This window comes from Pogona vitticeps, chromosome 4 (genome assembly GCF_051106095.1).
Source record: "Pogona vitticeps strain Pit_001003342236 chromosome 4, PviZW2.1, whole genome shotgun sequence".
Taxonomy (NCBI): Eukaryota; Metazoa; Chordata; class Lepidosauria; order Squamata; family Agamidae; genus Pogona; species Pogona vitticeps.
The window spans coordinates 228,662,151-228,677,177 of NC_135786.1; positions in this window are offsets into that span (position 1 = coordinate 228,662,151).

The window sequence follows — 15,027 nt, forward strand, 5'->3', positions numbered from 1 at the left end:
ATGATTCTATGATTCTGTGATAGATCAGACTCAGAATGGTACCCATTCCCCTGCTTGTGTTCTCCAACAGCTGGTCCACAATTAGAGCATGCTGCTCTGATGCTCGAGGTGATGTTCAGCTAGCAGAATCAGTCTACTTTTTCAATCATTCAAGTTGGTGGCCATCATATGATGGCACCTGTCTTTTTAAAGAGAGGATAATCCTTTCTTTTAAGGGCAGTTGGGAGACAGAGCCTCTTTTCATGGTACTCCAGTTGAAGGGCTGCCAATGTGATTTAATACTAAAGATCTGTAAGGTGATGGAAGATCAGGGACCAAGCAGCAGGTAGACAGCAGTCTCAACAGTCACACAGGTCATCTCATCAGCGTCTCCTCCTCTTGAATGAGATGCATTCAAAGGCTGGTTAAATTATTAAAGTATTTTTTCCGTGCAAAAGACGTCCCCATGTATATGACACCCCCACTTTTAAGAAAGCTAAGTGGGGCTTAACAAATGGAGGGGGAAAGGGATCAAAGCAATCCCATGACTGCACAATCATTTTGATCCCTTTCCCCCTTATACAGCCATGGGATTGCTTTGATCCTTTCCTACCTCCTTTTGCTAAGCCCCATGGGCCTTAGCAAGTGGAGAGGAAAGCAGGGATCAAAGCCCTGCAGGATCACTTTGATCCCTGCTTTCCCCTCCACTTGTTTTTATTCTGTCCCCGCTTACTTCTGTGTATAAGATGACTCTCAATTTTTGATCTAAAGATTTTAGACAAAAGTATAGTCTTATACCTGGAAAAATACAGTAACTTGTTTTTGCCTGTATGCTCAGTGTGGTGTAGCAGGTAGAGTGATGGACTAGGACTCTGGAGAACTGGGCTTGAACCCCTGCTCAGCCATGGAAACTCATAGGATTGGCAATGGTGAAATCACTCCTTCAATATCTCACTTATCTTGAAAGCCCAGTTAGAGTCACTATAAGTCAATCCTGATTTGACGGCATGTAACAACAAAACATTGTGGTGCTGGAAGCTGAGGCTCCAATACTTGGGCCATCTCATGAGAAGAGAGGACTCCCTGGAAAAGACCTTAATGTTGGGAAAGTGTGAAGGCAAGAGGAGAAGGGGACGACAGAGGATGAGATGGTTGGACAGTGTCACCGAAGCAACCAACATGAATCTGACCCAACTCCGGGAGGCAGTGGAAGATAGGAGGGCCTAGCGTGCTCTGGTCCATGGGGTCACGAAGAGTCAGACACGACTAAATGAACGAACGAACAACAAAACATATGGTACTTTATAAAAATAATTTAAAATATCGTCTTGTTTTGGGTGTGGCATGTCATTCTTTTCTATCCTCTGTTGTTACTCAACTCCAGAATGTCTCTCTTGGGATGCAAGTGGAAATCATAACTTATTTGGAGAGATCTATTTTACTTTGAAATGAATAGGTTCTCAGGCCTCTGAGTCTGCTGTTAGAAAGGAGGTTAAGCATTCCTTTATGTTGTGCAGCTCTAATTTAGGACTGTGATGCCAGCCAACTGACTGGGCAGACAGATAGGGCATGTTTCCATTTTGGATCCATACCACCAAGCATCAAACGCTTATTTGGAAATGGGTGCGTTGTTCTCAGTTTGAAATTAGCAAATGTCTGTCACAAGCCACGGACCTGAGAAACTTCAAGCAAATTTCCCCTCTCTTTGGAAAACCTGTGTGATTAGCTCACCACGTTCTCTGACGTATTTGTTGTTTAAAATAACCGGTGAAAGATTCTTTCCTGTTATGCGCATCTCATGCAAAAACAGTTGTCAGGATTCCATCTGAATATGCAATGTATGTGGCTACATCTGTAGTTTATTATTTGATGCAGTTGATAAAGGGAACCAAGCTGCCTGCCTTGGATGGTATGAATATGAAAGATTTAACGTATACGAGTCGGTAGTGTTGCTCCACAGCTCCTGAATTCTTTCCAGTCTTCGAACCAAGGTGGTGCTTTCAGCCAACAAAATGAGGCAGCAGCTTCAAGCGTCAGACAGAGGGTCACAGAAAGCAGCAATATGTAAAAAATTAGTACTTGTGGAAGATAATACTTATAGTAATTTTGGACATAAAGGTAAAGGTAAAGGTTCCCCTTGACAATTTTTGTCCAGTCGTGTCCGACTCTAGGGGGCGGCGCTCATCCCACTCTTCAAGCCATAGAGCCAGCGTTTGTCCGAAGACAATCTTTCCGTGGTCACATGGCCAGTGTGATTTAGACACGGAACGCTGTTTACCTTCCCACCGAGATGGTACCTATTTATCTACTCGCATTTGCATGCTTTCGAACCGCTAAGTTGGCGGGAGCTGGGACAAGCAACGGGCGCTCACTCCGTCGCGTGGCTTTGATCTTACGACTGCTGGTCTTCTGACCCTGCAGCACAGGCTTCTGCGGTTTAGCCCACAGCGCCACCACGTCCCCTAATTTTGGACATACTAGTATTCAAAATATATTCGGCATACTTTGGATGCTTGAGCTAAAATCCTATTGATGTTTATTGAGGAATTGCTAAAGTTACTGTGGCTAACTGCAGCTAATTGCTGAAGGGCCAGGCATGTATTAGTCTCTTGCCTGAGCATGCATCTGATCATGTACCTCACTCACTCTCTCTCACACACACATACACACACACACCAGCATATAATCAATTAGCTGCAAATAGACATGCCAATGTACGTGATCCTTCACAAACAAGATGTGGCCTCATGATTTCTCCTAATCTCTTGATCTGTCCACCAACTTGTGCAAATCAGAAGCAGGCAGAGCGGGTTGTTGGCTTCATGCAACCCCTAATCATTTTTGGGGTACCCACATTATCTCCTAGTGCTCCCCATAATGTTTATTTATATTTTTTAAAAGAGAAAACAGTGCTGAAGTTTGCTGACAAAATTCAGCAGGAAAACACCTACGGCAGTAAGTCAAGTGTTCAATGAGTGTTAAAGGAGACTGAAACAGCACACTTAGTGTTGAGTGAAACAGGAAATCTTTAATTTCCTTTAATTATGAGTTTCCATCTCTTCCTTTGTTATTTAGACCGCTTTGGTAAGCCTTTATTATTCAAATAACCATTGGCAGCTCTTGCTGTATAAACAGCCTGTTGATGTAATGTAAAGCTCATAGGTCTCCATGTTGATTTAAAATTATTCTGTAATTAATTAAATTATTCTTAATTAAGAGGTTAATGTTAATTACTCTTCAATGAATTCTTAATGGTTTGAGGAAAAATGATTAAATAATCCTCATTGCATTATACTTAAACTGAACAACTGTATATAGTTTACAAAATAAGTTAGGAAAAATGCATTAAGCTTCAGCCTTTCCCCTTCACCACAACCCCTTTGGATATGTGGCAAAAATATAATTTAAAAAAAAAAAGCTAGCAAGTACTTTATATATATATGTCCCTTCTGAGGACCATGGGCTTTTTGCTCCTATTGTGGTGGGACATTGGTTCTTTGATAGAGTAAATGATGAGATGTAAGATGCAGCATGATAACCATTTCTATAAGAGGACACAGGCCACCAGCACAGTGAAAATAAGATTCCTCTACCAGTTTTGTTGACTTCTGTACCTGAAGCAGAATGAGACATCAACCTTCCAGCACATACATGTCTTTTTCCAGCTTTCCTTGAGTCATATTATTATTCATTATTAATTGTGGAGGTGATGATTCTTATGGTTAGAGGAGAACTTAGAATATTAGTTTTTGAAATTAATTCTGTTCTTGTTCCTTGTTAATGGAAGAGTAACTCATAACATTGCTGTTTATTAATAGGTTTCCTTTTAATGAATTTTTTATTAATTGCTTCACAAAATACAGTTTAAGTTTTTTTTGCAAAAGTCTACAAAAATGACCCCCGAAATAAACATTGCAATAATAACAAGTAAACACTATTTATTATGTCAGAAAGTGACAACAACGTCAAGCACCATAGTAATAGCAACAGTGGTAATATTGTTGTTATTTAGTCATTAAGTTGAGTCCCTATGGACCAGAGCACGCGAAACCCTCCTGTCTTCCACTGCCTCGCGGAGTCTGGTCAAATTCATGTTGGTAGTCTCGATGACACTGTCCATCATCTTATCCTCTATCATCCCCTTCTCCTCCTGCTTTCACACTTTCCCAACATCAGGGGCTTTTTCAGAGAGTCTTCTCTTCTCATGAGTTGGCCAAAGTACTGGAGCATCAGCTTCAGGATCTGTCCTTCCAGGGAGCAGTCAGGGTTGATCTCCTTCAAAATGCATAGGTTTATTCTCTTTGCAGTCCAGGGGACTCTCAAGAGTCTCATCCAGCACCACAGTTCAAAAGCATCAATTCTTCAGCAGTCAGCCTTCTTTATGGTCCAGCTCTCACTTCCATACATCGCTATTGCAAAAACCATAGCTTTGACTATGCGGACCTTTGTCGGCAAGGTGATGTCTCTGCTTTTTAGATGCTGTCTAGGTTTGTCATCACTTTCCTCCAAAGAAGCAGGCAGCTTTTAATTTCATGGCTGATGTCACCACCTGCAGTGATCATGGAGCCCAAGAAAGTAAACTCTGTCACTGCCTCCATATCTTCCCCTTCTATTTGCCAGGAGGTGATGGGACCAGTGGTCATGATCTTAGATTTTCAATGTTGAGCTTCAGACCAATTTTTGCGCTCTCCTCTTTCACCCTCATTAAGAGGTTCTTTAATTCCTCCTCACTTTCTGCCATCAGAGTGGTATCATCTGCATATCTGAGGTTGTTCACATTTCTCCCAGCAATCTTAATTCCAGTTTGGGATTCCTCCAGTCCTGCCTTCCACATGATGTATTCTGCATATAAGTTAAATAAGCAGGGAGACAATATACAGCCTTGTCGTACTCCTTTCTCAATTTTGAACCAATCAGTTGTTCCATATCCAGTTCTAACTGTTGCTTCCTGTCCCACATATAGGTTTCTCAGGAGATAGACAAGGTGGTCAGGCACTCCCATTTCTTTAAGAACTTGCCATAGGTTGCTGTGGTCCACACAGTCAAAGGCTTTTGCATAGTCAATGAAGCAGAAGTAGATATTTTTCTGGAACTCTCTGGCTTTCTCCATAATCCAGCTCATGTTAGCAATTTGGTCTCGAGTTCCTCTGCCCCTTCGGAATCCAGCTTGTACTGCTGAAGCCTACATTGTAGGATTTTGAGCATAACTTTGCTAGCATGTGAAATGAGTGCAATTGTACGGTAGCTGGAGCATTCTTTGGCACTGCCCTTCTTTAGGATTGGGATGTAGACTGATCTTTTCCAGTCCTCTGGCCACTGTTGAGTTTTCCAAACTTGCTGGCATATTGAATGTTGCACCTTAACAGCATCATCTTTTAAGATTTTAAGTAGTTCAACTGGAATGCCATCACCTCCACTGGTCTTGTTGTTAGCCAGGCTTTCTAAGGCCCACTTGACTTCACTCTCCAGGATGTCTGGCTCAAGGTCAGCAACTACATTGTCTGGGTTGTATGGGATATCCAAATCTTTCTGATATAATTCCTCTGTGTATTCTTGCCATCTCTTCTTGATGTCTTCTGCTTCTGTTAGGTCCCTCCCATTTTTGTCCTTTATCATGTCCATCTTTGCACAAAACGTTCCTCTAATATCTCCAATTTTCCTGAACAGATCTCTGGTTTTTCCTTTTCTGTTATTTTCCTCTATTTCTTTGCATTGTTCATTTAAGAAAGCCCTTTTGTCTCTCCTTTCTATTCTTTGGAAGTCTGCATTCAGTTTTCTGTAACTTTCCCTATCTCCCTTGCATTTTGTTTCCCTTCTCCTCTCTGCTATTTCTAAGGCCTCATTGGACAGCCACTTTGCTTTCTTGCATTTCCTTTTCTTTGGGATGGTTTTTGTTGCTGCTTCCTGTACAATGTTACAAGCTTCCATCCATAGTTCTTCAGGTACTCTGTCCACCAGATCTAGTTCCTTAAATCTGTTCTTCTCTTCCACTTTGTATTCATAAGGGATTTGGTTTAGATTATATCTGACTAACCCAGTAATTTTTACTACTTCCTTTAGTTTAAACTTGAATTGTGCTATAAGAAGCTGATGATCAGAGCCACAATCAGCTCCAGGTCTTGTTTTTGCTGACTGTATAGAGCTTCTCCATCTTTGGCTGCAGAGAATATAATCAATCTGATTTCGGTATTGCCCATCTGGTTATGTCCATGTGTAGAGTCCCCTCTTGTGTTGTTGGAAAAGAGTGTTTGTGATGACCAGCTTGTTCTCTTGACAAAACTATTAGCCTTTGCCCTGCTTCATTTTGAACTCCAAGGCCAAACTTACCTGTTGTTCCTTTTATCTCTTGACTCCCTACTTTAGCATTCCAATCCCCTAGAATGAGAAGAACATCTTTCTTTGGTATCAGTTCTAGAAGGTCGTGTAAGTCTCTATAGAATTGGTCAAATTCAGTCTCCTCAGCATTGGTGGCTGGTGCATAAACCTGGATTATTGTGATGTTTAAAGGTCTGCCTTGGATTCGTATTGAAATCATTCTATCATTTTTGAGATTGTATCCCAGTACAGCTTTTCCCGCTCTTTTGTTGACTATGAGGGCTACTCAATTTCTTCTACGGGATTCTTGCCCACAATAATAGATATGACAATCGTCTGAATTGAATTTGCCTATTCCCGTTCATTTTAGTTCACTGATGCCCAGGATGTCAATGTTTATTCTTGCCATCTCCTGTTTGACCACATCCAGCTTCCCAAGGTTCATAGATCTTACATTCCAGGTTCCTGTGCAGTATTTTTCCTGTGCAGTATTTTTCTTTGCAGCATCAGACTTCCCTTTCACTTCCAGGTGTGTCCATAGCTGAGCATCCTTTTGGCCTTGGCACAACCACTTCATTAACTCTGGAGCTACTTGTACTTGTCCTCCGCTCTTCCTCAGTAGCATGTTGGACACTTTCCGACCTGAGGGGCCCATCTTCCAGCATCATATCTTTTATCCTTTTGTTTCTGTCCATGGAGTTTTCTTGGCAAAGATACTGGAGTGGCTTGCCAATTCCTGCTTCAGGTGGATCGTGTTTAGTCAGAACTCTCCACTATGACCTGGATGGCATAGCCCATAGCTTCTCTGAATTACTCAAGCCCCTTCACCACAACAAGACAGCAATCCATGAACTCCCAGAAGTACAAGCTGGATTTTGAAGGGGCAGAGGAACTCGAGACCAAATTGTTAACATTCACTGGATTATGGAGAAACCCAGAGAGTTCCAGAAAAACTGTATAGTTTTTCCTGTAGTGATGTATGGAAGTGAGAGCTGGACCATAAAGAAAGCTGACCGCCGAAGAATTGATGCCTTTGAATTGTGGTGCTGGAGGAGGCTCTTGAGAGTCCCCTGGAGAACAAACCTATTCTAAAGGAAATCAACCTGAGTGCTCATTGGAAGGACAGATCCTGAAGCTGAGGCTCCAATACTTTGGCCATCTCATGAGAAGAGAAGACTCCTTGTAAAAGACCTTCATGTTGGGAAAGTGTGAAGGCAGAAGGAGAAGGGGACGACAGAGGATGAGATGGTTGGACAGTGTCATCGAAGCGACCAACATGAATTTAACCCAACTCCGGGAGGCAGTGGAAGATAGGAGGGCCTGGCATGCTCTGGTTCATGGGGTCATGAAGAGTCGGACATGACTAAACGACTAGATGACCTGTCATTAGAGATGAGCATGGAGTCAGTCCATTTAGTGGCCAAACAGGTTGATAAAATGGGTGCCCAGCTCACAGGTAGGAGCAATTTGTAGCCTGCATTATTAACTTGTAAACTGCCCAGAGAGTGCTTTAAGCACTATGGGGCAGTACATAACCAGCACATTGCTTTTTTTTTTTTTTTAGCCAATAAACGAACTGATGCAAGCCACTGTACCAGCATTTTGGTGTTGCTCATGCTTTTTAGTATAGTATTTGTGGGGTCCCTTTTAGCATCTGTATATGCACCATTGTTACCTCTAAATACTGTCTTATAATGATGTAATTATGTAAGCTGCCTTGGATCCTTAAGGACACAAGCTGGATAAAAATATTATCAACCAACAACCAGCCAGCCAGCCAGCCAGCCAGCCAGCCAACCAACCAACCAACCAACCAGCCAGCCAGCCAGCCAGCCAGCCAGCCAGCCAGCCAACCCACCCACCCACCCACCCACCAACCATGTGAATAGCCCCTGGATGGGACATGTCTGCCACCCAAATTCTACACTTTCATACCTAGGAGTAAATCCCACTGGATATAGTGGAACTTACTTCTGAGTACACATTCATAGGATTCATAGGATTGCACTGGCTGAAATCTTGTTGCTTAGCAGAGTAAGTCACACTAAAGCAGGCCAAATGAATCTCTGTGGATTTGCTGAATCAACTCCTTTGAAAGTCCCATTGATTCAAATGGGCCTACTCTAATATCAACTTATTATGCTCAAGTAAGTTGCAGCTAGAGTAGGCCCATTTGAATCAATGGAACTTATGGTGGAGTTGACTCACTGATTCAATGGGCCTACTCAAGGGTACCTTACTACGCTAAGCAGCAGGCAGTCACCTGCTTTCAGACTTCTTTTAAACCATTAAGTCTGTTATGTGAAGTGTTATTACAGGCTACACTATGATTCCCTCCTACCTTTTTAAATACTTATAATTAAGGCGTCAATTCCATATCCATTTATTTGGGAATAAGTTCCATTGAACTTGCTTCTGAATAGACATATAAGGGATTTGGTATCGTGCTCTAGTTAACTTTAAACCCCTGTTCATCCTTAAGGATGCCATTTAAAAAGTAAGGAAATATTTCCCTTTTCTGTCACCCAGGTGGAAGCATAACAATGAATGACTTTGACATCAGAGGGAGGTTTTCAGTAAATAAAGAGTTCCTCTTTCTGTCCCATGGCTCCTACAGCTTTCATGTGATGAAAAAGATGACCAGTGAGTTGAATGAACTACAGGTGAGAAGAGGGAAGTCTTTAATCATAATGTTATTTAAAAAAAAATCTCCCCCTGCCAGTGATGCCATCACCTTCCTGCAGGCATGATTTACCTACAGGGTTTTGACACTGAGTGGTTTTGACGTGGCGAAACTCTCACAAGCTGAACTACTTCATACCATAACAATTTCTCCCAAATTGGCACAGTGGGTTTTGCAGAACAGCTGTAATGACATCCGAAATTTGGGGTACTTTAAGACCTGAATTTCTTACCATCTTTCCTGAAAATTGAACTGAAATGGATATATCAAGAAAGGGTGTTAGGAAATGGATACAGTCCAAAGTGCAGAGACATTGACATTTTCACAGGAGGGACCAGCATTCTTCCTGAGTATGCTGAGATATTGATTCCTATTCCATTCTTATGCTTAAATGGCTCACTAAGAAAAGCCGATATACAAATACAATCAATAAGCAATAGTTCTCATATATTCCATAGACAGCTATCTCGTTGTCCTGTGTGCTCCCAGAGGCATCTGGTGGGGCCACCGTGAGATACAGGAAGCAGGACTAGATGGGCCCTTGGCCTGATCCAGCAGGGGTGCTTTTTATATTATGTTTTTATATACTTGGGATTAAGTACGTATTAATTGGAACCTTACTCTTTTCAGTTTTGTACCATAAAAATGCTCCTCCTCTTCCTCGTTCTTGTGCGAATCCAAAACAGCAAGCTGAGGTGCTATTTATAGTCATTCTTGCATTCTTGACTTCTTAAAAAAGGGGATATTCTATTCCATTTAATAACGAGTTCATCTGAAATGTCACGTTCATCACTGCGGCATGCTAATTAGGTCCAGGACTTATTAGGGTAAATTTTTTTTTCAGCTTGAAGATAAGGGTAATGCTATTTATAGGTTTCTGTACTGGCGAAGCCCTTGAAATAAAACGGTATTTTCCTATCCTACCAGCTGCCTCAGCGGGTGCTAACTTCATCATTGAGTTGGGTTTCCCATTGTTCTCCTTATTAAATCCGCATGAGTGACTGTTTGAAATCTAAGGGTTTTCATCAATGCAATGCAAACAGAGGAAGGCTTGGAGGAGAGACTGAAGATGACTCACTGTTGTGTAAAACACACACCAATGAAAGCCATACCAGTACTAGTGGTACCTCATCTTCTCACAAGATATTTATCCCTTTGCCGCCCCGCCCCACCAATCCCAAACCAGGTGAAATTGAAGAATCAGCCTTCCCCCTCATCAACTCTGAGGAACATGGGAATATCATGCTCTCTCTCTCCTGACAACCCTCCCCTTCCTCTTCTCCTTTTCCACTGCTCAGCCTCATTTAATTCCACCCAAACCCTTTAGCAATCCATCTTTTGGGCTGTGTCAAGCAGGTGCACGATTGCATTTGTAATCCTCTCCTTCATAAATCACTGCTGGGTGACCTGGACCAATCCCGATTAACTACAACTTCTTTTGTTCCATCTGGACTAGCCTGTACTGTGTAAGGTAGTTTACTTTCCTCTTGACTTATGCCCTTGGCAAACTTGGGTAGAAGGTTCTTTCTGAAAGGTGGGAGAATGCTAATTCTCCTCTGAAATTTGCAAGCAAAGCATGTTCGTTGTGGTTAGATAATCTATTTCATTTATTACTCACAGTTATGTACCAACTTTCATCCAGCCAACGCTTAATTGGTTAGACTTTTCTAAGCCCTTGAGGCAGGTCATGACTTGGTGGACCATAATTACTTGAACCTGGGTCTCTCTCATTCCTTTGCAAGACTCTTTGTTGCAGGATGAAGACTAGGATGAAATACCTAGCTGGAAGGATGATGGGCAGAAGAAGAACCCAAGATCCTAGCTGGAAACCTATCTCTAAAGAGAGAGGACCATCCTCTGCCTATGGGGAGTGAGCAGACTGTGTGAATTACAACTGTGAAGTTCAATTTCTCAGCACCGAACTCACCGAACTCAACTTGGGCTTTACAAGCAAATGGCTATTCCAAAAGTGAAATCAAAATGCCATCAAACTGAGAAAAAAACACCGAACTGAAGAGGAAAAACAGCCCCCCATCCACAAATAAAGTATTTCTGCCATACATCAAAGGGGTCACAAACTGCGTATGGAAACTTTGGAAAAAACACAACCTACAAACAGTATTCAGGCCCACCACAAAAATACAACAAACGTTACAGTCAGCAAAGGACAAAAGGGACCCCCTCACCATTGCAGGATTACCTTGCAGTTGTGGCCAGGTATACATCGAGACCACAAAATGCAGCACCCAGACCACAATCAAAGAACATGAAAGACACTGCAAACTAAAACAACCAAAAAAATCAGCAGTAGCTGAACATGCCCTGAAAAAAGCTGGACATCGAATCCTATTTCAGAACATAGCAGTACTGGCATGGCATAGGCATCCTTCAGTCTCGAGAGACTATGGTAACATGCTCTGAATCGAGGAGTGTCCTCTCCAGAGCATGAAGCCTGGGTAAGGTAATATGGAGGATAGGCTGTTACCCAAGCAGCAGATCTCCCCTATCCACATTGCTGAAATGGTCCAATGGAAAGGCAAGAGCCAATACAACTGGTTGCAGTACTGGACAACACCAGCAATCATTATGTTACACAAGGAAGCCATTGAAATCCACAAACACCAGCACAGCTTCAACAAAAAAGAAGAAAGTCTAAAACTCAAAATACCTGGATCCTAGCACTGAAAAATACAGCCTGCAAAAAGGTCAACAAACTCTACTCAGCCACAAGGACTGGTGATCACTGCACTAAAAAGACTAGCTAACGTCACCCATCAATCACAGTGACAGATAATCTCTCCCCCTTACCACAGCAATACACCCATAACAAAAAACACCCTGATCACTTTAATCACCAAATTTCCAAAAAAAGGACAAAAAGCTGATCCCACAGCTACAAATACTCAACTACACTACACCAGAACATAGACAGAGTTCTAACTCCTGTCCTCTGATGATGCCAGCCACAGAGACTGGCAAAACGTTAGGAAGAAAAAAAAAACCCAAAACATGGCCAAACAGCTGAAAAAACCTACAACAACCATCAGAACTGTGAATGTTGGAAAATGCTTGGCAAGAACTGCCAAGATTTGCTTCCAGGCTCTTTGAAAGATCCTCTTCTCATATATGAAGCTGTGACATTTTCAAGGAAGGCCCTTTCCTGGTCGCCAGAACCCTCAGAAGCATGTTTATTGGTGATGTGAGGATGGATCTTCACAGTGGTTGCTCCTGTAATGTGTTCTTCCCTTCCAAGACTGGACATTTGGGGTAATTTAGTTATGTTGCTGTTAAGAGTTGCCATGTCAGAGGATGCCAGCTGAAGTCTCAAGGGATCTCCCTACTTCTCTGGGTGTCTAGCTGGAGATACAAATGTCCGTGTAAACAGCACAGGAAGAGGAGAACGTTTGCTTTTATTGTGTGGGGTGGCATTACTAACTGGGCAGCCTTCGCCTCTCCATTCCCAACTGGTGCCAGGGTTCACTGACTCAGAATGAAGGCATTTGAATACGTGACGTATCCATTCTATTCGTTTCAGAGGTACCGCAGGAAACCCACAGCCTATTTAATTCTTACTCATCGGCACACATATTATTTTACCGTTGTGATACAAGGCGTGCCTCTGGATCTTCTGATGTCGCATGCCTCTGGATCTCAGCTTTCGATCCCTAAATCTCAGAGAATGAGAAACTCTGGCAAATCTGTGGAAGGGAGTTTTACTGGGCGGGTGCACTTCTTCTCCGTAGTGGCATAGGTGGACAGGGGACGTCGTTGTTGTTTAGTCGTTTAGTTGTGTCCGACTCTTTGTGACCCCATGGACCAGAGCACACCAGGCCCTCCTGTCTTCCACTGCCTCCCGGAGTTGGGTCAAATTCATGTCGGTAGCTTCGATGACACTGTCCAGCCATCGCGTCCTCTGTCGTCCCCTTCTCCTCCTGCCTCCACACTTTCCCAACATCAGGGTCTATTCCAGGGAATCTTCTCTTCTCAGGAGATGGCCAAAGTACTGGAGCCTCAGCTTCTGGATCTGTCCTTCCAGTGAGCACTCAGAGTTGATTTCCTTTTCCCCACGCCAAATGTAAGGATGAGTCGCTCAGTCCAGTAACCATCCATCCCTGTTTTGCTATGTTTTCCATTTTGTTTTTGTCCTGGGGGTTGTATTGTATTTATTACTGTAGCGGTCACCCTGTCATGGATATTCGGCAGTGCATGAACCAATAGGGAACGGTTGGGAGGCGGAGCCAGCTATATAGAAGCAGGGCTGTAGCAGAGTGTAGAGCAGATAGGGAGGAGAGAGAGAAGAGAGAGGTTTGAAGAGAAGGTTTGGGTTCTGAGGCAGAGAGAGAGAGAGAGACAGAGTTTAGGGAGTGAACACTCAGAGTGTTACCTGTATTAGTGAAGTATAGAAGAGGTTAAAGGAAAATACTGAACGCTTTGTGTAACTTTAAAACTGTGCTTATGAACTATTCCTGAAACAACTTGTAACCAATAAACCTGTTCTTATTTCAAAGTTAAGTACTGAATGGACCTCAGTCTTTCACATGAAACATAGTTGGCAAAGAGATCAATCAACTGGTGGCAGCGTGTTAAAGGACATGGTGGGATACATAACATGAGCTCATTGTTTGGTTAAAGGAGCAGGGGCCATGTGGTAAACGTCACAGTTACCTTTGCTTTTTGTTGGAGTTTTTGCAACTTCGCATGCTGCCTTTAACAGGTTTGGCTGAGAGAGAGACCTTTCTGGGCTGTGGAGACTGTCGCTCTATCCAGTCCTTAACCAATTCTTCCTTCCCTGCCTCTGAATTCTAAGAGAGCTGCACCTCTCTGCTTTTTTCCTTCTCTAAAGTCTACTGAAATCTGTTGCTAAAAGCAGCCATGTTTGTCAGCTTGCTGTTTGATCTGTTCAATTGTAAGTAATGAACCTTTTCTTCCTGCTCCTACTAATGTCTCAGAGTGCGTTATTGAGACCACAAGTGCCAGTTGATAAGAAAAAGAGGTGGACTATTCTGGGGAAATCGAAGCTATTCTGCTCTGTGAGTCCTTGAACGTCTGCAGCACAGCTAGAGGAATTTAACCCACATTTGAAAACTCTGCAATATTTTTATCATACCCAGCTGGTTCAAGTACCATTCTATGGCAGAAAGAGGTGGTATAAATCTTAATAAGAAACAAATTAATTTCTCATCTGTCCATAGATTTGAAGTACTTGCCATAGGATCAGTTTCACATCCTATGGCAAGCATTTCAGATCTATGAAGTACTTGCCATAGGATGTGAAACTAGGAGGATCTCCCTCCTACATTGAGGCAACAGCTTTTATGTATTATTAAACTCATATTCCAAAATCATAAAATTTTTTTACATTATCTTGTGCACAATGGAATGAGCTCAAATTCTTGATCTTTGTATACAGATAATCCTTTGCTCCCTTATTTTATTTTATTTTATTTTTAAAGAGTTGTTAACTTGGGACAGGCAGAGATGATCTCATTACCTGAATTTGCTATTGATTTGAAGTGCAGAAAGGTATTCTTCCTGCAGTTTTCCTTCTTTTCTCACATTGAATCGTTCCTTCATGTGACCTGTGTCTTCTAAGAAGTGTATGTTTCTTTGACAGCTATTGATTGAAATATATTTTGCTGTACCCCATGTAAAGATTTCCTGACAACTGAGAATAAGAATCTGAGAGAGAGAGAGAAAAAAAAAGGCCTTTGTGTAAGTCTGGTGTTTCATGTGTAGCCAATAATAATAACAACAGACCAGGGTGTGTGTGTATGATACATTTGTGGTTCTGTAGTTGATACTGTTACATACAGCACTGATGTTACCTGTCTGTCATGGGTTTGGAGGGAAAGTTCCAGCCTATGGGGAGTGGAAGGCGGGACATCAGGAGGAGGGGCTGTACTGTATATATATGAGGAGCTGGAGGAGAAGCTGGAGAAGAGCTGAGAGAAGAAGCTTGAGTGGGAGTCTGTGTGTCAGACAGGGTACTACTGTGTGTCAGTCAGTACCAACCTGATAGGTTCAGGTGTCTGTATGGTTAGCCAGAACTG